This window comes from Ambystoma mexicanum, chromosome 7p (genome assembly GCF_040938575.1).
Source record: "Ambystoma mexicanum isolate Mex_15411 chromosome 7p, UKY_AmexF1_1, whole genome shotgun sequence".
Taxonomy (NCBI): Eukaryota; Metazoa; Chordata; class Amphibia; order Caudata; family Ambystomatidae; genus Ambystoma; species Ambystoma mexicanum.
In genome coordinates, this window is record NC_090939.1 from 919,190,887 (window position 1) to 919,214,215 (window position 23,329).

At 44.7% G+C, this 23,329-nt stretch overlaps 1 protein-coding gene across 5 annotated transcripts in view; it reads left to right on the top strand.

The window, feature by feature from the left end:
• ST3GAL6 (ST3 beta-galactoside alpha-2,3-sialyltransferase 6) overlaps positions 1–23,329 on the top strand; it is a 773,060-nt gene that overhangs the window by 184,916 nt on the left and 564,815 nt on the right. Inside the window, exon 3 of one of the 5 annotated variants that reach the window (XM_069637205.1) lies at positions 9,829–9,881. The exons of the other annotated variants lie outside the window; for them this stretch is intronic. The gene's annotated coding sequence lies outside the window, so the exon portion shown is untranslated. The remainder of the gene's footprint in view (positions 1–9,828; positions 9,882–23,329) is intronic. 5 annotated transcript variants of the gene reach the window in all.

Genomic DNA, 23,329 nt, shown 5'->3' on the forward strand with positions numbered 1-23,329 from the left:
GGATATACATTTACTAGGCCTTGGTACTAATTGACCATAAGATCGCAACAGCTGAAAATTGAGTCATCACCTGGGAATATGATGTCGGGACCTGGCAAATGCCTATCTAATACCTCAAGCCAAAACGATTGGCTTTGTCATTTCTTGTTTTTACAGGACTTCAGTACCTGGAAGAGATATAAATCAAGTTGCTGAAGGCACGCTTGGTTCAAACATTTTTATTACACCAGTAGCCATCTACATCTGGAATTAGGCCATGAACTCTCAGCAGGCTGCTAAGAAAAAACGTTGGCAGGCTGAAGTTTGAGGTTACTGCTTGACATAGCAAAGAGATCCCAGGTGGATGTCTTTTGGGCGACAAGGGCCATGTTAGTGGGTGGGAATGACCATTGACGTTAGCAACTCCAATCCAATAAATCGGTGGGCAATCACCCACAGGCTCATATACCTGTACTTCAATGCAAGTGTTGTCTCATAGATGGCACTTAAGTGCCACCTATTATCTCAGGATAAAAAGTGTTCCTCCACAATCCCTGGTACTTTGCAGGGCATTGGACTCACTGCACCAAGGCCCCTCAAAATTAAGATGTTTTATATAACAAACAAACCCGTTGTTGAAAAACTGGAACTCTTTTACGGCATACATACATGACCAATGGATTCTTCTTGGCCGCACAAATAAAACAGAGTTTGATGGCATAGTCGTCCATTGGTGCTCTTGGATGTGGCGCACCTGCAAAGTCCTACTCCACATTGGCCTTCAGCAACTCCGCAGGGCCTAGGCAAGACATCTGTAGGCTTATGGAGCCAAACTACAACCAACAAAGTGCAGGTTGGATGGTTCATAGGCAATAGGGGTACAGCCACCAATGGGAGCAGTCCACCCGAAACGCTAGGCCAGGTCCCCTCTGCACGGAAACACGAGCAACCGCAGCCATGTTTCAGCCTATGGAGCCACCACCACGGCCATCAATGATCAGGATGAAACTGATGCGTTTGCAGTTTGGAGTCAACCAATTAAGATCTAAAAAAATTGCGAGAAACATTTAACAGGCACCCATTTCTTTGAAAAACGGTAGCTTCATTACGATTTAAAAGCTTGTTTTTTTTAGTTATTTTTTTACAATAATTAACATTATTCTGGGGTCCAAGAAAGGACCACTTCCTAAACTAGAGGATGAGTAATTACACAGGGACCAGAGTTCAGAGATTGAATAGCACTAGACCAAGTGGCATCAGTTAATGGGCTCGAGGTATCCTTCATGGTTGCGCCATTTGCATCCTGTGGAATGGGATGTGTCCCCTCCTAGATCCCTTTGCAGTGCTCTAGTAACACTAGTGTTATCAATAGCCCTGTTGGCAACTGAAACATGTTGCACACCTGTAACCTTAAATATAAAAACATTCATATCAAGTTCTGTTGCCTCTCAAATCTCAGTGACGTTACATTGGCGCGTAGTATCTTAATCAGTTTCAGACAGGAAAGGCATAATGAGCCTCGCTAGCTCCCACTAGAGGTGGATCAACATCACTGTTTGCCCCTTGCAACTGTAACCCCTCAAAGCTACCTGTACATACTTTATCCTTTCCCAGTTTTTAACAGGGTGAGGAAGGAATCTATCAATAACGCTTATTTATCTTGTATTAATACTCAATTTGATTTCTGGTGTGAATCTACTTCTGTGAGGGTGCTAAAGTTGTCAATTTCCCTCACCGGGCCTACCTTGTTGTTGAACCAGACTGTGTTGCTCCAACTGTAAATGTGCTTCAGCTGTAAGGATTGAAAGGGCGGGCGTAGTTGGAACTACATTATCCAGAGCTTTCAAAATGATTGAGGATTCTTTTAGGTAATTTAATTGGGTTCCATGGCATTTCATCGTGGGATGTTTTTTCGCCTTTTTTTTTTTTTTTTTACCGTGGATTTTTTTAAGGAAAAAAACTCATTGAATTTTTTATTTTGGGGGGTTTCCACCACCAAACCTACTGCCCCTTTAATTGTTTTATATATTCCCGAACACCCACACCCCAAATATATATTTTTCTAACCCCCCTAAAAATGTCAATGTTTTTTTCTCGTTAAAAATCCTGCAGTAAAAAACCCTGCGGAAAAAACATCCCGCGATGAAAGGACATTGGACCATTTAATTGCACCACAAAGATAGTGTCACTGGCACAGTTACATTGTCGATCTTCTGTACTGTCTGTTTTTGGTTTACCAGGGGATGAAGCACAGTCCTGTTGCTGATTGTTCTGTGGAAAACTCTGCCCTTTAAGACTGGACACCCAGGGTTCTCCAAGCAGTGCCTTGGGTTCATCAAGCAAAGCATTAGCATTCTTAATAGGAGCCATTTTCACTGATTTGCCGCCCTTCTGGGGAGGGGTGATAACACAATGTGGCTTTACGTTTTGCCATAGTCAACAAAAAATGTGCTAAGCTGTGGGAGATAATGCCCAAATGTCTTGAGGTGGCCTTTTTAATCAGACTCCTGCCCTGCGCCACCATCTTTATGCAAAGTAATATGGACACGACACACATGAAGTGCTGTGACAGAAGTTACAATAAACAAGCATTGGCAATGCAAGTATTATGGACTTTTGTTACCTGCCAAATGCCTAATACTTCTACACTAACCAAAACTATTGGCGTTTGGCAATGTTTGCAACAAGACTCCAGCGAAGGACACGCAGTGCTCATAAACTGAGTGGCTGAAGCAGACCTGGTTTTGACACCAAACAACTACAAATTAAGCCATGAACACTCACATGGCTGCTTTGAAAAACAGTGGCAGGCACTTTGAGCACAACGTTTCATTGTAAGGCCGGATTAAAGTAAGCTCAAAGACTTCCCACAAGGAGGTGCTTTGGGTGGGGAAGGGTAGGAATTGGTGGGAATGGCCATAGGGATTAACAGGCCCAGTCAATGGGTGGGCAAATAAACAACTAAAAGGTTTGTGCCCCTCCTCATATGGCATGTTTCCCTATCTGTACCCTAAACAACACCTATAGACTATGTGTCCCTCCGGATCATAACATGGCACTGTCCATAACTTCAGCAAAGCAGTATTGGTCCATGTCTGGGAGAAATCGGTTCACTTATGCAGAGAGTTCAGGGCGTACACTGTGCCAGATTGAAACTTGGGGTATCTTGTCCCTCTTCTCCCCTGTATGTCACCTGATATGTCTGTGCTGCGAGGGTGTGATGTCACGTGTTGATCAGGCTCATAGAATGTTTTTCACCCAGGGTTTCATGGGTGTGTACCACTTTGAGCTGGGGGCTGGGAGCCGGAGTCTGCATCTCTCAATGTACTTAACATAAATAACAAATAATGAACACACGTTGAAGACTTACTTGCAGACACCTACTTGCTTCCTGTCTACTGGATACCACAAAACTATTGAAAAACCAAGCAGTGCCATAGTGGTATTAACTGGATGTTGATTGCAGCAGGTGCAGCCCAAACTTTAGGCTTTGCCAATGCTTGTGTGTTGAGAGCTGAATTAAAGGATGTCCCAGCATTGTCAGCAAACGCACAACTACTTGTGCTGATTACATTGATTTGGTGGTAAAACTACAACACTGTCTTACCAAAAATGAACATAATGAGGTAATGGACAGTAAACCCATGTTTATATGGTTTAGGGTGTATGCCAGTCAAACAGGTGTTGTACCCAAGCCTATGCAGACGTGAGTTACAGGGATCCCTCACTAAGGAAGAAAGGTGAAGGATGCCCATTAACTTTTGCTGTTGCCACCTTTGTTTGCCAGGTAGCAGGTGCTACCCCTGTCACCCTTCTTGATGCCCTGGTGCCGGGTTTGCAAACCCTAGGTCAGAGGTCACAAAGCATCAGGGAGAGAAGGCAAACAGACTCTGAAAGAAATTGGCTCTCCTACACGCACTGCTCCCTCCAAGGAATGGTATATTAAAATGAAGTGTTGTATTTATTTGTATTCATGTTTACATTTGTATAGTGCACACAAACCTTCAGGCATCGGGGTGCTTGAGCCAAACGAGCTACATGTAGCCCTAAGGCGCATAAGGTACAAAGTCAAAATAAACATTACATACAGTTAAAACGGGGGTTGGTGTTAGGACAGCGCCATAGATATTTCTTATTTTCTAACTGTAAACAGCCCTTTTTTGTGGGCTCTACGAAAGCCCCAATAGGATTCTTCAGGTCTATATGTAGGTGTGAGTGCATTCCATTGCTTGGCGGCAATGACTTGGAATCTAGACCCACCTGGTCTGACACGTTGAAATTTGGGTTGCACCAGTCTGTGTAGGGGGTTCTGGTTAGTCTAGTTGTCAGATTCTTTGTGATTTTTTTTGGGCTAGGTAAGGGGGGGCTGATTTTGGAAATGCATCTGTGTGTGATGGTGAGTACCATCTTGAATAAGATTTGGTCTCTGATGGGGAGCCAGTTTGCAGCTCTTTGGGATCCAGATATATGGTCTGATCTAGGAATGTTCCATGCTGCTCGTAGGGCATTATTTTGGATAGTCTGGAGCTTTTGTATGTTGTGCGTGGGTGTGCCGGCGAAGAGTGCATTGCAGTAGACCAACCTTGCGCCGACTACTGCAAGAGCGATCGTTAGACCTATACATAGAGAAGTAAGGTCTGGCGGCGATGAGAAGTTTGGTGGAGTAGGCCGCTGAAGAGGATATTGCATTAACTTGGCGGGTAAGGGAAAGGGTGGAGTAGAGGTAAACTCCTAGCATTTTCACTGCTTGTGCGACAGGTATGTTTGTGCCATCAATGTTGAAGGAGGAGTATTCTGGGCTTACACTTTTTTAAAACTGCGGGGGCCCCACAATCGGAAGTTCTGTCTTCTCATCGTTAAGTCAGAGGCCTTGGGTCACCATCCAGGCTTGCATGCTCGAGTATGTAGAGCTTAGTATGGTAGCGTCTTTGGTGTAAGTAGCAGAGAGAGGAGGAGAATTTGGGTGTCATCAGCGTAGTTGGTGTAAATTATGCGTTTTGAGTCTAGGAGGTTGAAAAGAAGCTTAGTGAATGTTGTATAGGGTTGGCGAGATGCATGACCCTTGGGACACTCCACAGCTGATGTGGGAGGGTTCAGCACAGGCATTGTCGGAGAATACTTTCATAACTCTGCCTTCTAGGAAGGAGGTGTTCCGTGATGCCGCTTTTGGGAAAAATTATGCTGGTGAGGTGATGGCATAGTAAGCTATAGTCGACCAGATCGAAGGCCGCGGACAGGTCGAGTAACAATAGGCCAGGTTTTCCCTGATTACTGATATAATCCATTTGATTCTTAAGGTCTAGGAATGCTGACTCTGTACCATGGCCTGGGCGGAAGCCAGACTGACGAGCTCCTAGGATATGATTAGATTCAAGATGTTGTTCGATTTGGACATTGACTGCCCTGTGAAATTTATTGTAGGAATGAGACTGTGGTGATGGACCTGTAGTTATTGGGTAGTGTGGAGTCTAGTAAAGGTTTTTTCTGGATGGGTAAGACCCATGTTTCTTTGAGACAGGACGGTCCTATGCCTGTTGAGAAGGAAGAGTTAATGAAGGCCATGATAAACTGGGCCAAGGCTTCTGCACAATCTTTGATGAGGGGGGCTGGGCAGATATCCCCTTTACATCTTGAGGGTCTTAGGCTTTTTAAGATGTGTAAGGTGTCCCGATTGGTGATATCCTTGAAGCTAAATAGTGGGGCTCTTGGGATGCTGGGGCTAGGCGGGTGGGGTCCTTTTGGTGTTCAGGTGCGAGTGTGGAAGGCTGTTTAGTTTGGTGAGTATTTTTGTCTGCAGCATGTGAATTTTGGAAAGCTGCGCTTTCTGTAGGCTGGCACACGATGCTGGGTCTTGATGACGGTGGAGACTTGAGGGACTGGGGCTTACAACTCTCTAAGGATGGTGAAGAACTCTCTAGTGTCTGAGTTAGCATTAGCTATCCTAGTGTTAAAGGTGGTAGCTTCAGCATGGATAATCTCTTGCTTGTATTGAGTGGATAGGTTGATGAATTTCTGTACAAGGGCAGCAGTGGGTGTGTTGTTCCAGCTAGATTCAGCCAACCTTTTTGTGGTTCTCAGGTTGGAGAGATCCTGGTGGTACCAGGAATTGGCATGCGCAGCAGGTTTGGCTTTTTTTGGAGCAAGAGGGGCAGTAGTGTAAACAGCGTTAGTGTAGTGGTGTAAAGATCGGCTCAGATCTTAGGGTCCTAGATGTCCATAGATTGAGGCTATCTAGGTAGGGTAGAAGACTATCTTTAGTTCGTTTCCTGGAACTGTGGGTCAATAACGGCGGTAGCCACTTCGCAGGAGATATTGTTTGCTGGGTGCCAATGCATTGCCTAAAGCCTAGGGTGGTTAGTGAATTTGCTAGGAAGTGGCTAGAAGATTGGAGTGATCATTGAGGCCGAGATTGAGATCACCAGGAGAATCATTTGTGAGTAGGGCTTGGTCTCATGTCCCAGGGAATGTAATAGGTAATCTTCAAATGTCTGAACTGCGCCGGGTCGGCGATAGACGGGGAGTGTGATGGTGTTCATAGGGGAGGTGGTGAGTTTTGGTGAGAGGATGTCACAGGTTTCATTGAGAGAGGTGTTGATTTGTCTTATTCGCAGGTGGTCTTTGGCTAGAAAGGTGACTTCTGCCACCTCTGGAGTTTAACCTGTCACTCCTGAAAATGGAATAGCCTGGAGGGATGGTGTGGCCAGAGGCAGAATGTAACCACGTTTCTGTCATGGTGAGGGCATTGAGATTGTTTACTGTTAGATTGTGGATGTCTAGGGCATGCGCAGGGAGTGAACAGGCATTGACTAAGGCTAGATTGAGAACCTTTTTAGTGGCATCATCCGCACACACAGTAGTTGACTTCACTTTGTTCAGTGCACTATCAGGGCCGGCAGGGGCAACATCTGCATGCACAATGTTTGACTTCACTTTGGTCAATGCAATACCAGGGCGAACAGGGCCAACCTGTGCGTACACCACATTTAAATCCACTTTGGTCGAGCCTGTATCCGCACACGTTGTGGTAGTGTCCGTGCATGCAGTGGTTGGCTTGGCTTTAATCAGAACGGTGGATTGGTATTGATGGGGACGTGTACCATTGTAGTGGAGAGGGCGATAGGGCCAGTCGGACTGTCGATGCAATCTGGGTTTACTCCCCTGAGTGTAGAGTTCAAATCGGTGTTGGTAATGGGCAGTGATATATTAATGTTGCTTAGGCGCGACATTGTTTTGATTGAGGAGTTCGAGCCATCAAGGCTGATGTTGTTGGATGTGTGCATGTTCATGGGCGTGATCATGCAGCGGCGGTTCGGGCAATGGAGAGGAGGCGGTGCTGATATCCTTCCATTGTGTAAGTCTGTAGAAGTGCTTGCTTATGGGTGGGGTGTGGCCGTTTTACTATTTGCAATAGTTGCACGTAGTATGATTGATGGGATTGGTGGCGAGCAGTGCTTGCGGGTCATTCGGCACAAATTCCTATTTCTGGAGAGGATCGCAGGGATACAGGTGTTAAAGAAGGTCTTGAGGCAGACAGAGATGGGCCTTTTGAATGGTGGGGAGATCGCCGTTACATTGTGGATCGGCGGAATGCAACTGACAGCTAGGTGAGCAGAGGGCGGATTGGGTGCCGTCCGGTGTGTCTCCTGCGAACTTTGGCACATCTTTAGAGTGGGCATTGGCATAGCCTGATCTGTATGAAGAACAGCATCGAAGGGAGATAGGGAAGAGGATGGGGGCTGGAAGAGGGATGTTGCTCGCAGCGACGAGGTGGATTACAGTAGTCAGCTGCTGCCGCGTTGAGTGAATGGGTTTAACCCACATGCTTTTGAGAAACGCGGGGCATGGATGTGCCTTACCTTCAGGTTTACGGTACCGTTGTTTTAAAGGGGATTGCGATTGGCGATGCAGGCTAAGGTAGGAAGCATCCTTAAGTGCCGGCATTGGGTGTCGTCCTGCTGTGCCTGCCAGCTGGGGGCTTCTAGGACACTTGTTCCAGCGACTAGCCAATGAGCTGGAGGGCAATACAGTGGAGCTTGCTGGGGGTTCAGGTTCCCTTCTGAAACAATGGCGGCCATCTTCGAGTCCCTGTTCACTTCCATTGCAGGGGGTCAGTGTCCCCAACGGTGCTTGTTGGAATGAGTGTCACATCGAGCTTGCACCCTCCCCTGGCCCTCGCATACTGCAGCTGGCAAACGAATCCAAGATTTTTATATATACTCATGTTTTGTGTGGGTGAAGCGCCACTGAAACGCAGTCACTCAAACTTACTATGCAAGTATGGGGGAACTGTGAATCTGTAGAACGGCATCCAGCCCACACTGATGGATCATTCTTGAAATGTGAAATGTAAAAACATATTTTCTGCTGTGCACTGGGGTTATTTGCAGAGCGAAAAGTGCAGGTATATCGCGATGATTAACGGTGACTCAGAAAACAAAGACACAGGGAATGGGGGAGATTAAAAAATGCCTATCCATTCTGACCCATGCTCCAGGGTCAACAAACAAACACCGGAGAGTTTGTAAATAGTAAAGCGCGTTATAAATTACATCACTTAACCGCATATTTCAGCAAACTGTGTTCCCGAATCCTGAGCTTGTTGACCTCTTCCATGAAACTTGAAGTCTATATTTCACATCACATAATTGATATTGTCACCACAATTTTTAACTTCTTTCCCATCACCAGCTAAGAAAGCTGCCTTACATAAGCCACATAAGTAAATCTACTCCCACATATTGCTCCCTTGTGCTTATGGTACCCGACGGCTCCCTCTCCGGTGTTGCCGTGTAAGCGGAGCGGTCACTGTCCCCCAAGGTGTTGGAGGGAAACTTTTTCACCACCGAAGACCAAGAGTCATGGAAGAGGAGGGACGGGGATTGAAGTTTTGCTGCTTTGCCATCGAAATGGAAGGATCCGGCATAGTCAACAGTCCCTCAAGCACCAGCAACAGTAAGTTAGGTAACGACCCTCACAGGTTAGGTGCCACATCCTCTGAGCCCCACACTCACCGCTCAGACCTGTGGCTTGCTCCAGAAGGGCTCCTGAGGTGCCATCCATGACTTTGACACTGCACCAGCTGGTGACTGCCAGGATGGCGTTGGGCGTCGGGTGATAGGTCCGGTTGTACAGACCCTCTTCATCGCAGCCGTCACAGACCAGGAAAGCTGATGTTCCTCCACCAGATAGTTTGAAAGTTAGTTGGCGCAGCTCTCCAGAATTCCAGACTGTGTAATAAATAAAAGGCAACTAGTAAATGTACGCTTCTTTCTTTGCCTCTCTTTGAATCAGTGCCCATTCATAGGTGTTTAAGTGGGTCAACACCTATGGCCGTTCTTTAGAGCGCACATCAAAAGATATTACTAACGCCAAATTAGTTTCCAGCGGCATATGCTGTAGACTGCCAGTGACTGCCCCTATACGCCCTTATTTTCTCTTCCTCACTGGCACTTGGTTCTTTAAAGGATTCCCTCCTGCTGCTCAGGAAATGCACAGAATGCTGCATTAAAAAAAGACTCAACACGGGTTTTCAGATATGATGTGGATAGTTGGTCACAAAGGGGCTATACTGACAGTGACTGCCCTTCTTAGTCATTAGACGTTCGCACACAAGGGTTACTGAAAACATTAGAAACATAAAAGCATGATTAATACTGTTTCGGCAAAAAGAATGACACCATGGTAAGGTACTTTGCGGTTGATTACTCCGTGGGGGTAAAACAGATGGGTATATGTAGAAGTGTAGGGATGACCCCCCGCCCCATTAAAAGGGGAAAAGGGTGGGGGGGAAGCAACCTATCATAAAGGAACTTACCACGTTGTAATTGTTCATGTAAACTTTCTCTCCAGCAAGATGGTGCCTGGATCAGTGATGACATGGAGCAGGAACCAGGCTGACCCAGGTAAGCTGAAACAGAAATAAATGCTTTATTGTTCTTGGTTAGATAGATGCAGTCATGAAAGGTAGGAGAGAAGGTCACAAGCATCTGTCCTGCTTCCCTGCCATACTCAAGTCCCAACCATCACTCTGTGGAATTCCCATACCCCAAACACTCCACCAAGCGTTCCAAAGGACCTAGTTTGCTTACACACAAAAGATAAAACATAAACTATATAGATCCAAGCAGGAAAATGCTGAGTGGGGGTTTTCAGTGTTCATGTGTAGGATAGACTACAATTCAGAGTCCCGTCCCCAAATAAGATGCCACTAATGGAAAAAAATGCGAGCCATTTGCTAGATCTAAAAATGCTACATGTTCTTTCCATGTGCCCTAGTTGCCACGAAAATTATATTGAGTGGTACAATTTAACAATCTGCTAGGTGTACTTGCAGTAACGATGAAGATGAGAGGGCAATATACTTTTTTTTAATTTATTTTTTTACCCATTTGTGTATAAAGAATGAATCTCTACAAAAAAGAGCTGGCAAAGTATATTTGGTTGGCAAAATCTAAGGAGAACGTTATTCTAGTTATTAAAGTGATCCCTTCATAATTGAGTTTTTCAAGTTTGCTGGTTAGAATTGTGCCATTACTTTTGCAGGCTGCCCATTGTGTGAGCAGAAGGGCATAATCCCCACATAAACTGACATGCTGTTTGGTACATATTTGTGTAAACGGATGATTTATTTTCACTGTTTTAGTAGATTTTATATTTTTTCCACTAATTGTGACAGAAAGCCAGGTGAGAGAGTGTGCAAACTTGGGCCTTTCTGATTTTTTTTTTTCTATGCAAAATAATGGCGGTCTTCTCTCTCAGGAAGGGGACTCTGTTAAACAGGCCCCACTTTTAAAATGCTCAATGCTGAGATGAACAGTGCAATCATGAATACTCAGCTGGCCCCTGCCGACTTGCACACGAGCAGCTGCACTACAATTTGCCAACATTGCAGCTGCGGAATAAGGTATCCCTAAAACAGTCGGCTGGAATCCAATGAATTCCAACATCCTTGGGCTGCCTTTCAAAGTACTAGCGCCCATGTGTTCGAGTAACATGAATCGGATGCAACCATTTCAAGTTCAAGCTCCTAGCCAAGCATAAATAACCTCGCCCCCTCAGTTGTAAACATGTACACAGCACATCATCTGTTGCTCTCCCCCACCAATGGCTAGTGGCAAGCTAACATTTTAAGACCTTCCTTTAACTGCATCTCCTCATTGCCTGGTGGTAGTTATTTTGTTAAAGGTAAGCTATATCGGGTATATATAGCGACATAAGAGGGAAATAGAGATACAATTGTCTAAACCTAATCTGATGTCATTGATATTACCCACTTTGCTTCCACTGTGACCAGCAGCTACAGAGCCATTTGTGTACTGAATCTGGCCAAGAAATTCCACCCAAAGCAAATGGTGGGCATGCCCAGAATGCCCTTTGATTCTCTGTAGCATTGTTACATCCCCGGGACATCACAACATGTATTTTCTAGGGCGTGGGAGGGTGGGAAGGTTTTTTTGATGGGAGCTGAAACCTCCGAGAGCCTTCTCGATCAGTGGTGAAGAAGTCACACCTGGGAGATAATTACTGGAGTCCTTTAGATCTGAGGCCAACTGGGGTGGGCAGAAGGATGGCGTACCTGAGGGAGTATCTCCACAGGGAGGAAAGGTCTAGTCATCTTGGATTTGCAAGGCATCTGCTTTTTTCCTGAAATAACCCCTGTCCCCCACCTTCCTGCAAACATGGCACTCTGGGAGATGACATCACCAGTGATGACCCTTCTATCAGCAAGGTTTGACCCCTTGTGGAATGCTTGGAATAGACAAATCCACGGTAGCAAAGTGACTATATAAAGGGGAGAAAGACCCCTCACCCCAAATCTTGCATGAATCAACTTTGGTACCCCTTTGGGGAATCCTTTTTGCGTCATCTTGAGGAATCCTCTTGGAATCGATGTGAAGAGGATTGCACTGATCCCCGTTGGGTAAAAGCTGCTCAAAGTATGCATCCATTGGAAGAAGTCAAGGAACTCCAAGGAGGGTGCAGACCCTCTCCCTAACCACTTCAGGGGAACATGGAACATTTGAAGCAACCTGCTAGAGAGAGGCCTGACTGCTGCTAGTCACTGGTCCCTAAGATGCTTCCTGCTGAAGTTGTAGACCTGCAAGTGTCCCTTGCAGCCTTACTGGCTGGGAAGGGCTGAAGACTCAATTAGCTTTCCAAAGGGACCCACTGAAGAGCCCATGGCATCACAAGGACCAAAGGAAGGTACATGTAGCCGTCTACTTTGCGCTCTACCGACCAGAACATTGCCTGCCTGTCTCAAGCTTCTTTGAGTCATTGCTGCTTCTCAACCCACACTGCTTTATTAGGGCCTGATGGCTGCTGAAGTCTAGTCTCCACTTTCCTTGCTTCGAGACCCCATAAAGTGTCGTCATATGCCTGTCACAAGCTGCTTCAAGCCTGAGGCTGTTGCTGCTTGTCAAACTGCGCCACAGCTCCCAAACTTGACCCAGACTTGCCACACTGGAAAACCTCCAGAAAGCTGACTCAACACTGTTGAGATCATGAAAGAAGAGAAAAGTTCTTAATCCATGGTTCCGTCTGCCCTTGTTTTATGGGCCGTACTGACATTAACCCCATTTTATGCTTCAAAGACACATTCTTGAACTTGTATGACTTTTCCACTCGACTGTTTACCTGTAGTCTCTGGCTCTTCAAAGCCTGGAGTGCCTTCATCTCCGCCCAAAGTGTTCATTATCGGTGCATCTCATTACAGGGGTGGGCTGTTAATGTTTTTACTTGTTTGCTCTTTTAGTTTAGTGTCATATTCATAGACCCTTGATTCGACATTTCCTCCTCTGGTACTTGCCATAGTGTTCTTTCATAAAAGTGAAACTGGTATGAATGGTACAGCACCTTTGCCTCTGGGATCACTTCTGTTTGAATACTGTGGAGCAGAGTAGTAGTTTAGAAACCACTACTCACCCCTGTGCTCCTGCAGGGCAGTAGTACTTTCGTCAGTCTAATGCAGAGTGTATTTTAAATTACCTTCGATTGATGATCGTATTTAAAAAAACAGAAAGGGGTGGTTACAAGCCCATGGGCAGCATTTCCTGGCACCCTTCTTTTTACAGCGGTCCTCTGCTATTACAGGAGGAAACTGGTGATATGAAATCAAGTCTTGACTCCACCTGCAAAGGAAGTGTTACAGCTCAAATCTCAAGACAATGCCCACGCGTATTGGGAATACAAGCCACAGACATGCATTGGCATCACCATTACAGTGCAGTTTGATCCTATTTTATATAATATTAGCAGCTAATGGGCGCTACTACCAGAAGGTTTGATAGCACTAGAACAATCAGAGTAGTAGTGTGAAGCCATCGAACAAACTGGCAACAGGAATCGAACAGAAAGAGTTTTCAGTCTTTGTAAACTGCAAAAGGGTAGGAATTTCCCCAATAGCCAACGGAAAATGTTTGAGCTTGATGCCAATAGCCATACTAGATCTGCCAAAGGCATTAGACCTGAAGGGCCTATAAAATGAGAGGGTGAAGACCTGAACTCGTGCTAGTGGTCTTGTATACAAGTGAACCTGTAAAATGGCTACTGTATCTCTGATGGTTATTTAATGTTATTCTAAAAACAGGTCAGAAACCCCCTTCTTTGAACATTGCAGAGTTTGTTCCCATTTTTAAAATAGGGGCTCATGGTGATCTGGGGAATGGGCCAAACTCCCTACTTGAGGCCAGGAGCAAGAATTTTGGGAAAATTTAAGAATCAAAATTGGAAAGTTGGTTATTGGAGCATGAGGCTTAATGCCACCTCCAAGCAGGTTTTGCCAAGTGTTGTGAGTACTATGGATCAGCTCCTAAGATTTAACTTGCATGTCACCTTTAAGGGGGGAAACCTGCATCTCCTCTTTGTTGACCTGAGAACTGCCCAGATTAGAATTATGGCAAGCTCGGTTTGATCAGGTAGTCCCTCCCCTTTTGCTGAAAGAAATTATGGACCTGTATGAAGGTTCATCAGCAAAAGTAAGATGGGGACTTTGGGAGGGAGGACCACAAAGAATTTTGTGGTTGAGAAGGGTGCAAGAGAGGGCTGCACACTCACTTTCCCCCTTAGATTTCAATGCTTTTTTTGATGGTTTGTTATGGGAGTTTGCAACTGATGCATCCGTTGCTCCATCGCTTGCGTGTGATGTGTATACTTTTTTATTTTGCGGATGATGTGGTTATTTTGTCATGCACACCGTTGGGTCTGAGGAAGCAGACCACCCATTTTGTTAACTTTCGTAGGGTGAATGGCTTGGCAGTGAATACCAACAAAACTAAGGTAATAAGATGTCATAGGAAACTAGGATGATGGTCACGTCTGGATATTAGAATACGTGTAACAATTGAAGAAGTCAGCTATTTTCACTACTTGGGTAGGGGTTGCTGCGGATGGCTTATGGCAAGAGCGTCCGAGTAAAGCTGACCTGGCACTAGGAAGTAGGGATGGACCAAAAGTCATATCTCAATATTTTTTGTCTGAATGGTGATATACGATATATATCTCAATATTGTTTGGGGGTAAAATGCTCAGTTGTAAGCCAACTACATGTGAGATGCAACAGTACCTATACTTAACAGTAAATGCAAAACACAACACTAACATTGTCAGTTATCCTCGTCCTAAAATTTCAATTCATTCAAAAGGACATAATCTCAACAATAATGGCAATGCTAACGAAGAAATGCAAGTAGGATCCCTGTATGCACTGAAGAAGGCATGAAGTGACATTTTGTTGTGATTTGTGATCTTAATTTAATGAGTGACTATATATATATATATATATATATATATATATCGTTAACGATATTGTCTAATCCTATATCGCTTTTGAAAATATATCGATATATCTCCAAAATTCAATATCTCTTCCAGACCTACTAGGAAGAAAATGTTTGCTTAACCTTTGCAAATAGAGTTGGGAAATATCTTGCTGCCCCAGCGATTGAAATCTACGGAGTGCAGGTATTGACAGGTGCTCTGTATGGTGCAGAAATCTGGTGATAAATAATGTTATGAAAAGGTTATGTTAGGCGGTTATGGGTCTCTAATAGTACACCAAATATACCACTTCATATGGAACTAGGCCAAATCTGTATCACTAATCAAATAGTTCTTAGAACAGTTTTATTCTGGGTACGTATTTGGTCTTCCGATGCCCTTTTGAAGTATCGGGAAGCCCTGATGTGTTTCCTTAAGGTGGTTTGGGCATATTAGGAGGTCCCTCTACCTGTTGAAAATAGAAGATCTTTGGGATAGACCCATCAATGGTGGCAGTAGACCGATCGTTGTTAAGGCTTATACTGATGGGATCTGGGGAGATATGCAACCAAATGCCTGCATCTGTCAATGGGGTAGGATCATTTGCATTTTAAACAAAGGTTTGTATTGAAAAAATGTATTTGTATCTCATTGAAAATACAAGCCAGCGAGCTGTGTTCATGAAGATGCGATTGGGAAATCTGTTTTTGGCGGTGGTCAAAGCTTGTGGTATGCTAAAAACTGACCTGTGTGTGCACATTTTGCCATAGTAAAAGAAGACTTTACAGCATTTTCTGTCAGTCAAACAAGCTTTTATTAGGTATAAAAATACATCTTAAAAAATTCATTCCATCATACAATATATTCATATAAAACTGTGATATAAATGACCTAAACATTTTCAGTTTTTAGAGTAAATTAATAAAAGCATTACTGGTCATAAAATGAGCATTACCCCATCTTTCTCTGGGAGATGTACACTTCCAGCCCCTCTGGCTGCACCCATCTCTAATATATCGGGCTTTTCAGCCTAGGTGTATCTAGATTGGAGCAAATCAAAGTGATATGCCTGTGATTAAATGTACAACTCCTCTGGGGTTGCACCTCCCCTAGCGCTATTTTTCAAAACCTTTGATCTGCAGAGCAACACTCCATGATTGTACCTTTCTGTTGCAAAAACGTGAGATTGGGGCGACTGTTGTGGCCTCACCTACATGGTGAATCCCCCCTTCCCTCAGGACAGGTTTCAATTAACAACATCTGAAGTTCAGGGTGCTGTGGCATATCGGGCAAATAATGGGTTATAATTTCGGTGGTTAACTTGCACATTGGACACAACCCGAGCCATTATCAGACCATGTTCTTGTGAAGAAGGCAGTCTGTAGGATTACCAGTCTGGAACATATAATGAACATTCGTACAGAGGAGATATGAAATCTAGATATGTATGACCACCAGTTTGAGTCTGCATTGCCAGATACTCTGGACCCGTTTTCAGGAGTGCATCTTTAGATTCCAACCTCTCCAGGGCATTTCTTGTTATGGCCTCCTTTAGGCTTGGAGTACTGATACTTACACCAATTGTTGGGGATTCCCAAAAATCAAAAGCTTGCAACCCACAGAGAACGGATTTTGTGTGCATTACCCACTTGAGACGGCTACCTCCGTTCAATGATAATTGGTGCTTTAAAGTGTCTCAATAGATTTCCAAGCCTTCTATTTTCCATAGGCACTCCCCACATGGGGCACGTTTGGAAGCAACTTGGCCGCCTATCGGGGTGATAGTAGGTTCATGTTGTGCTAGAGAAGAGGGAACACTGTTTGGAAGGAAACCTACTAATTTTCTCAAGAACTTATGCTCTGAAACAGTCAATTCCCCTATTTTGGCGTAGCCCCAGAGTTCTGAGCCTTAAGTGGCCGCTGGTATGGCTTGTTTCGTATATAAATCCAGGCCCGGAGATAGTGCACCACTTCCATGTCTAATGGAAAAGGACTGGATGGCCCAAGTGTGTTTCTCCAAGTTATTCCCCACTTTGAACACCTGCTGGGACCATGCCCCCGACTCGTGAAATCTCACACCCAGATAATCAAAGTATCTAACCTGTTCCAGTGCGACTTCATTCTCCTTTAAAAAACGTGAGTGGCTGTTTAGGTGTTGGGCTTGAAGACCATGAGGTGGGTTTTTTGGCATTTAATTCAAGATGCAATCCGTACATTTTGATGTGAAAATGTCCAACGACTTTTTGAAGCCCATAGGGGGGGTAGATGCCAAGATGACTGCATTGTCGGCATACAAAAGAGCTGCACATTTCTGTGCCTCCGCCTTTGGGCAGTCTAAGCAAGGGCACCTGTTATCTCTTGAATATAGATGCAGAAAAGTAGGGGTGCCAAGACGTCTTACCCCTTTATCAACAATAACTGCTTGTCTTCTCACCTCCTATGCCATAACGTACAGTAGCTTGATGTTCAGAATAAAGCAACATTATGGCTGCCAACAACTGGGGCAAAATATTAGGCCTTTAACATGTGCCATAGTTTATTGCTTGAAACTGACTGGAACGCTGTGTTCAGATCTAAAAATATTGCGTAGAGTTTCATTCTGTAAAGTCCTTTATTTTTAGAAAAAAGCAAAAAGCAGTGATCTACAGCATTTTCTTTTTGTGGGCCTGTTCTACTCTGACATCAGGAGGAGGTACTTGAAAAGCTGTCTAATGAACAGAGGAATCCGCACGCTGACTGTAGTAGAAGATGTGTAAAAGGGCAGGCACTGTGGATGTTATTTTTGTAGTTTTAACTTATTTCGCAAGTGCATGGCGAAGGAGAGAAACAATTATGTATTGCAGCATAAGTGGAGAGCTGCTAGATAATATTCGATTTAGGCCTCTGGATACATGAGATCGAGATTTTAATTAAGAATAGATTGTAGTCGTTTAGAGTATGAGTTTGTTTTATCCAGTGTTATTTATAAAACTTGTACCTGCAAATGTTATGTGACTCGTGGTTGTATCTAGAATTTTGTCCATATTTTATCAGTGGCGTTTTTATTTGTGTAGCTTTTATGGTTTGTGCTGAAATAATGTTTTATGATGATAAAATGAGAGCGAAAGCTGAAGGCAAAGATCTAAGAGGTCTGATAGGGCAATGACGGGCAAAGCACGAACACCTATAAAGAGGGGCGGCACCGTACAAAGTCTCATGGATCATTGTTAAAAGTTTGAATTTAATTCTGGCATGAAAAGGGGGCAAGTGGAACTTTCTCAGAACAGGAGTCGTGGTCTTTTTTGCCAACATTTGTCACAATGCTAGCAGCAACGTTTTGCAACAGCTGATAAGATGGTTAAGCCTGCATAAAGACAGTAATCTAATTTGGTCCCAAAGATGGCTCTCCCGGGAGTAACACAATCGGATTCGGATAGCAAAGTTGTTTTAAAATCGTAATGTGGAAATTACTGGAACTAATTAGGCAACTAATCTGCAGTGCCATGGTCATCGAAGGATCCTGGCCAGTGATTTTACCTGATCCGGAACATGTCTAGAGTCTTTCAAAAGATAAAGATGTGCAAACCTGGGTAGCTCTTTGTGCAGTGAATGAGGAAAATGGGGATGAATGGTAGTTTGGTTTTGGCTCGATTAAGACCCAGCCAGTTTGACGATACCCATCTGGAGATTTCCTGAAAGGTAGATAGTTATGAAGGAATCGGCCAAAATTACTGAACTCAAATTACCGACCCCACCAAAAGACCTAAAACACATACCACAAAAAGTTCGAACTACCAAAAGTTCAAACTTTTAGTTGTATGTGTTTAGGTCTTTTAGTGGGGTCGGTCAAATTCTTATTTTTATTTTATTTATTTTTTTTACAAAAAAAGGGCTTGGAGGTACCCCTGCAGCTGACACGACTAAAGTAAAAATATTTGTTTTAAAAAAGGATGCTGCGGCGCTGGTTCCCAATCACAGAGGTGAAAGGGAACTGGAGTCGCAGGGTTGCAGCACCTCAGAATGAAAGGTAATTAGTGGGTTGGGAGTGTGTTGGGGTTGGGGGTGTGTGCGTGTATGGATTTGGGGTTGTTACTTTTTATTATTAGGAAACGTTCGAACATTTCGGTTGAACTGACCTTTTGCATGCAGTCATTTCCGTTGCGGGTTATTTAGCTGCGGGAAAATCACACCGATTCCTTATGAAGGCCACATTATCTTCAAAATGGTCCTTCAGCTGAAAAATAATTAGATTACAGTCCGAGTAATTCTGAAAAGTGACTCTAAGATTGACTGTGATTATGTAGGGGTTTTATATAGAAACTAGAAAAATGTATCTGTACTCTGCACAGGTTCTGCAGGCAGACCTAACACTCATCAAATGTTGTAGGTCGCTGTTCTGTGTTATGCACTGTGAAGTAAACTGCTCTGAGAATGGGCGCGCGTGTCTGGCTGACATCCCGGAGCAGACATGACAGGGAGGCGAGAGTTGGTGTGCTGCAGCATACTGGGACCTGTTGCCTCACCTTGGCATGGTGCATTGTGTTGTAAATATCTCGAACGGTGGGTCCTAGGCGTTGAAACATGGTTTTTGAGGCCTTCGAGTTTTGATCCTCACGTCAAGACGCTTAAAGAGAGCTTTGTCTGGCCTTTCTACGACCACATTGATATTTTGCTGATTTCAGGCAATCATCTCCTGTGTGATGGGGCTGAAATCCAGGGAAAGGGGTGGGATTTCCTAATGCCATGTAGGGTAAATATGCAAAATATGGTGCAGCTTGGTGGAACAGTGTGGAATTGTATGAAGTACAAACTAACAGATTTTCTGCTATATATATATATATATATATATATATATATATATATAGATTAGACTGTAGAGGTGAAATACCGGCTTCCGATGTGGACTTATTAACCTTTACTCTATAGGATCTATTGGAAAGGAACAAATTAAACCAATCTACTGAAGAATCCGCCTCTGCTGCAGAATCCTTCAAATGATCCAAAAGAATAGCATGGTTGGGGGGTATCGAAGCGGCTGATTGAGATGCATCAGCATACCTGTGTGAACTTCATCAGAAATGTTCAGAAGGTTGCCATAACATCCATCAAGGCCATTTTAGTGCTTCAATAACAGAGAAAACCAGACTGGCCATCTTCTAAAGCATGGTTGCACAACATACGGCTCGCCATGCTCTTTTGTCCGCCCCGCGAGGCACAAGGACTTTCCTAATGGAGGGCAGCCCGTGGCCGCCCTCCATTAGGAAAGTTTTTGTTGTCTTCCGGGCCGGACAAAACACTGGCCCTCATTGGCTCAGCACACACACGCACCACGTCGCTCCTACGAGCCACGTAATGCGTGTGTGCTCTACCAATGGAGTTCCAGTACTACGGCTGGCGTGGTCCATAAGGCTTGATGCCGGAAGGCATTTCAGCCTTGGACCACGCCACCCGTAGTACGATTCCAGCGTTCCAGCTTACCTGACGCTTACCTGCCTGCCTTCCAGTTTGTGTGTCGGGTTTGTTTTGCTTTATGTCTGTTTGTGTGTGTATGTTGCGATGGGGGGGGGGGTGTCGAATGTGTATGAATGTTTGGATTTGAATATATTTTGTGTGTATGTTGAGATGCAGGGGTGGGGGGGTGTCGGATGTGTATGAATGTTTGGATTTGAATGTATTTTGGGATGCGGGGGTGGGGGGGTGTCGGATGTGTATGAATGTTTGGATTTGAATGTATTTTGTGTGTATGTTGAGATGTGGGGGTGGGGGGGTGTAGGATGTGTGTGAATTTTTGGATTTGAATGTATTTTGTGTGTATGTTGAGATGCAGGGGTGAGGGGGGTGTCTCGGATGTGTATGAATGTTTGGATTTCAATGTATTTTGTGTGTATGTTGAGTTGCGGGGGTGGGGGGGTGTCGGATGTGTATGAATGTTTGGATTGGAATGTATTTTGTGTGTATGTTGAGATGCGGGGTGGGGGGTGTCGGATGTGTATGAATGTTTGGATTTGAATGTATCTTGTGTGTATGTTGAGATGTGGGGGTGGGAGGGTGTGTCAGATGTGTATGAATGTTTGGATTTGAATGTATTTTGTGTGTATGTTGAGATGCGGGGTGGGGGGGTGTCGGATGTGTATGAATGTTTTGGATTTTAATGTATTTTGTGTGTGTGCTGAGTTGGGGGTGGGGGGTTCGGGTGTGTATGGCTGCATGCTTGAGAGTGTGTGTGCTGAGTTGGGGGGTGGGGGGGTTTGGAGTTGGGGGGGTGGGGAGGTTCGGGTCTTTATGGGTGCATGTTTGTGTGTGCTGAGTTGGGGGTGGGGGTTCGGGTCTGTATGGGTGCTTGTTTGAGAGTGTGCTGAGTTGGGGGGTGGGGGGGTTCGGGTCTGTATGGGTGCATGCTTGAGGGTGTGTGCGCCGAGTTGGGGGGTGGGGGTTCGAGTCTGTATTGGTGCTGGTTTGTGTGTGCTGATTTGGGGGGTGGGGGGTTTGGTTGGGGGTGACGGGGCCATGCGGTGGGGGGTTTGGTTGGGGGTGAGGGGGCAAGGGGGCATAGTGTTTGGTTGGGTGTGAGGGGGCCATGGGGCATAGTGTTTGGTTGGGGTGAGGGGGCCATGGGGCATTGTGTTTGGTTGGGGGTGAGGGACATGGGGCATAGTGTTTGGTTGGGGGTGAGGGGGCAAGGGGGCATAGTGTTTGGTTGGGGGTGAGGGGGCCATGGGGCATAGTGTTTGGTTGGGGTGAGGGGGCCATGGGGCATTGTGTTTGGTTGGGGGTGAGGGACATGGGGCATTGTGTTTGGTTGGGGGTGAGGGACATGGGGCATAGTGTTTGGTTGGGGGTGAGGGGGCCATGGGGCATAGTGTTTGGTTGGGGGTGATGGGGCCATGGGGCATAGTGTTGCACTCCAAGAGTGAACCCAATAATAAAGCTAAAACAGGCACAGTTAGATGTTCATCTTTGGCTTTTTGAGGAAACCTGACTCAACGAAGGCCATACTCCTCTTGGGCAACCCAAATAGCAAACTGTAGCAGTCCAAAATAACAGCATGTCCAATCTAGGGTCAATAAAATATATACAAGTTAAACAGGCGAGATACAATAACTAAATAGAAATAAATTATAACAATGGAAAATGTGTAGTACAAAATGTAAGTTTGAAATGCAAATAAAAATCGTTACCCCTCAAAAACATTCTTTTTCCATGTGTTTAGTACAAATTGGGGGTTTAAAAAAACCTCCTGCCACGCCCCACCACCGCCCCGCCCACATTTACTTTTCGGCCCACTATAGCCCTCATGTAAGGTACTTTCGGCCCTCTGTCAAAATCAGTTGTGCACCCCTCTTCTAAAGGAACCTAGTTTCAAAATGATCTTGCTGTCATTTAGTAGGCTTGTGTGATATTTTTTATCAATAAAATAGGACATTTGAGATGGGTCAGTAATTTGAAGAGTTGCGCTGTTATGGAGAGGTCAATTTTTAAGAGAATGACTTTGACCCGTTTCAAACTGTCTAGGAAGGAAGAGGTTGCAAAAGGATATGTTAATAATTGTGTAATTATTGGTGACAACAGCCGGTTAAATGGCTTAATTATCTCAGAATTCCATGGATTACTGCAGCACTTGGTGGATTTAATTGAGTTTATTAAGTTTTTAGTCTATGGAGCCAAGAGAATGCAAATATTTAACAAGTTTGGACAGCCTGCTGTGCAGTAGGGCACTGTAACGGAGGTAAAAGAAAATCCAGCTGATGAACAACCTTGTGAGTGATGGCCTTATCAATAACAGTAATTAATCTTATAGTAAGCGCTTAATACTGGAGACCAATCTGAAAGGGCGGGATTCTGCCCCGTGTTGCTCCACGATGCCTTGCTTCTAGGATAAACGTGTTGCCCCTGAGCTATCCTCCCGGCCCATACTCGGTACTCGTGCTCCCTTCCGAATCCATGGGGGAAGAGTTGAGATACCGTCGTGAATGCTCTTAATGTTAGAGTTAAAAGGTTGCACCCGTCATCAGAAAGAGTCTTGATTTGATGAGTTAGGGTTTTGCAAGCACTTTAAAAGAGCCTTGGATTATTAATTAGTGGCTTCCGAAATCCTCTCGGAACTAAATGCCGTTTTAGCTCAGAACCCTGTCCGCAGCAAGCTTAGGACCTAAGGTCGAATTTCATATTGTATCTTACCCTGTTTGTGCCAACAGTGGGGGCAACGTTTCAGCACCTCCATGAGGAGACCCAGTGATGACTTGCCTGTGCCTGTTTCTACTCCTCTGTGGAGGCTCCTAAGGACCAACCGTTTAAGATCTAGCGGCTTTGGGAAGCTGCACATTCAGTAATGCAATACAAAAAAGTGTCACTAGTTACAAAGACAACATATGGGTTAGTTACAAGGCCGGATGAGTGGTATGTATTATTATTGACAAACGCGCTGGGGTAATATATTTAAACATTCAGAATATCCTATGTGGGTGTAGGCAAAGGCCCTCGGCCAGCCATGAAGCACCTTCCTTCACTTGATAATCCTGGATATTAAATAGTTGATTAATTGGCCCTTTGACGCAAGACTGGCACATTCTTTGAGTGTGGCATAGAAGGACTTGGAGAAATTTAAGGGGAAAAA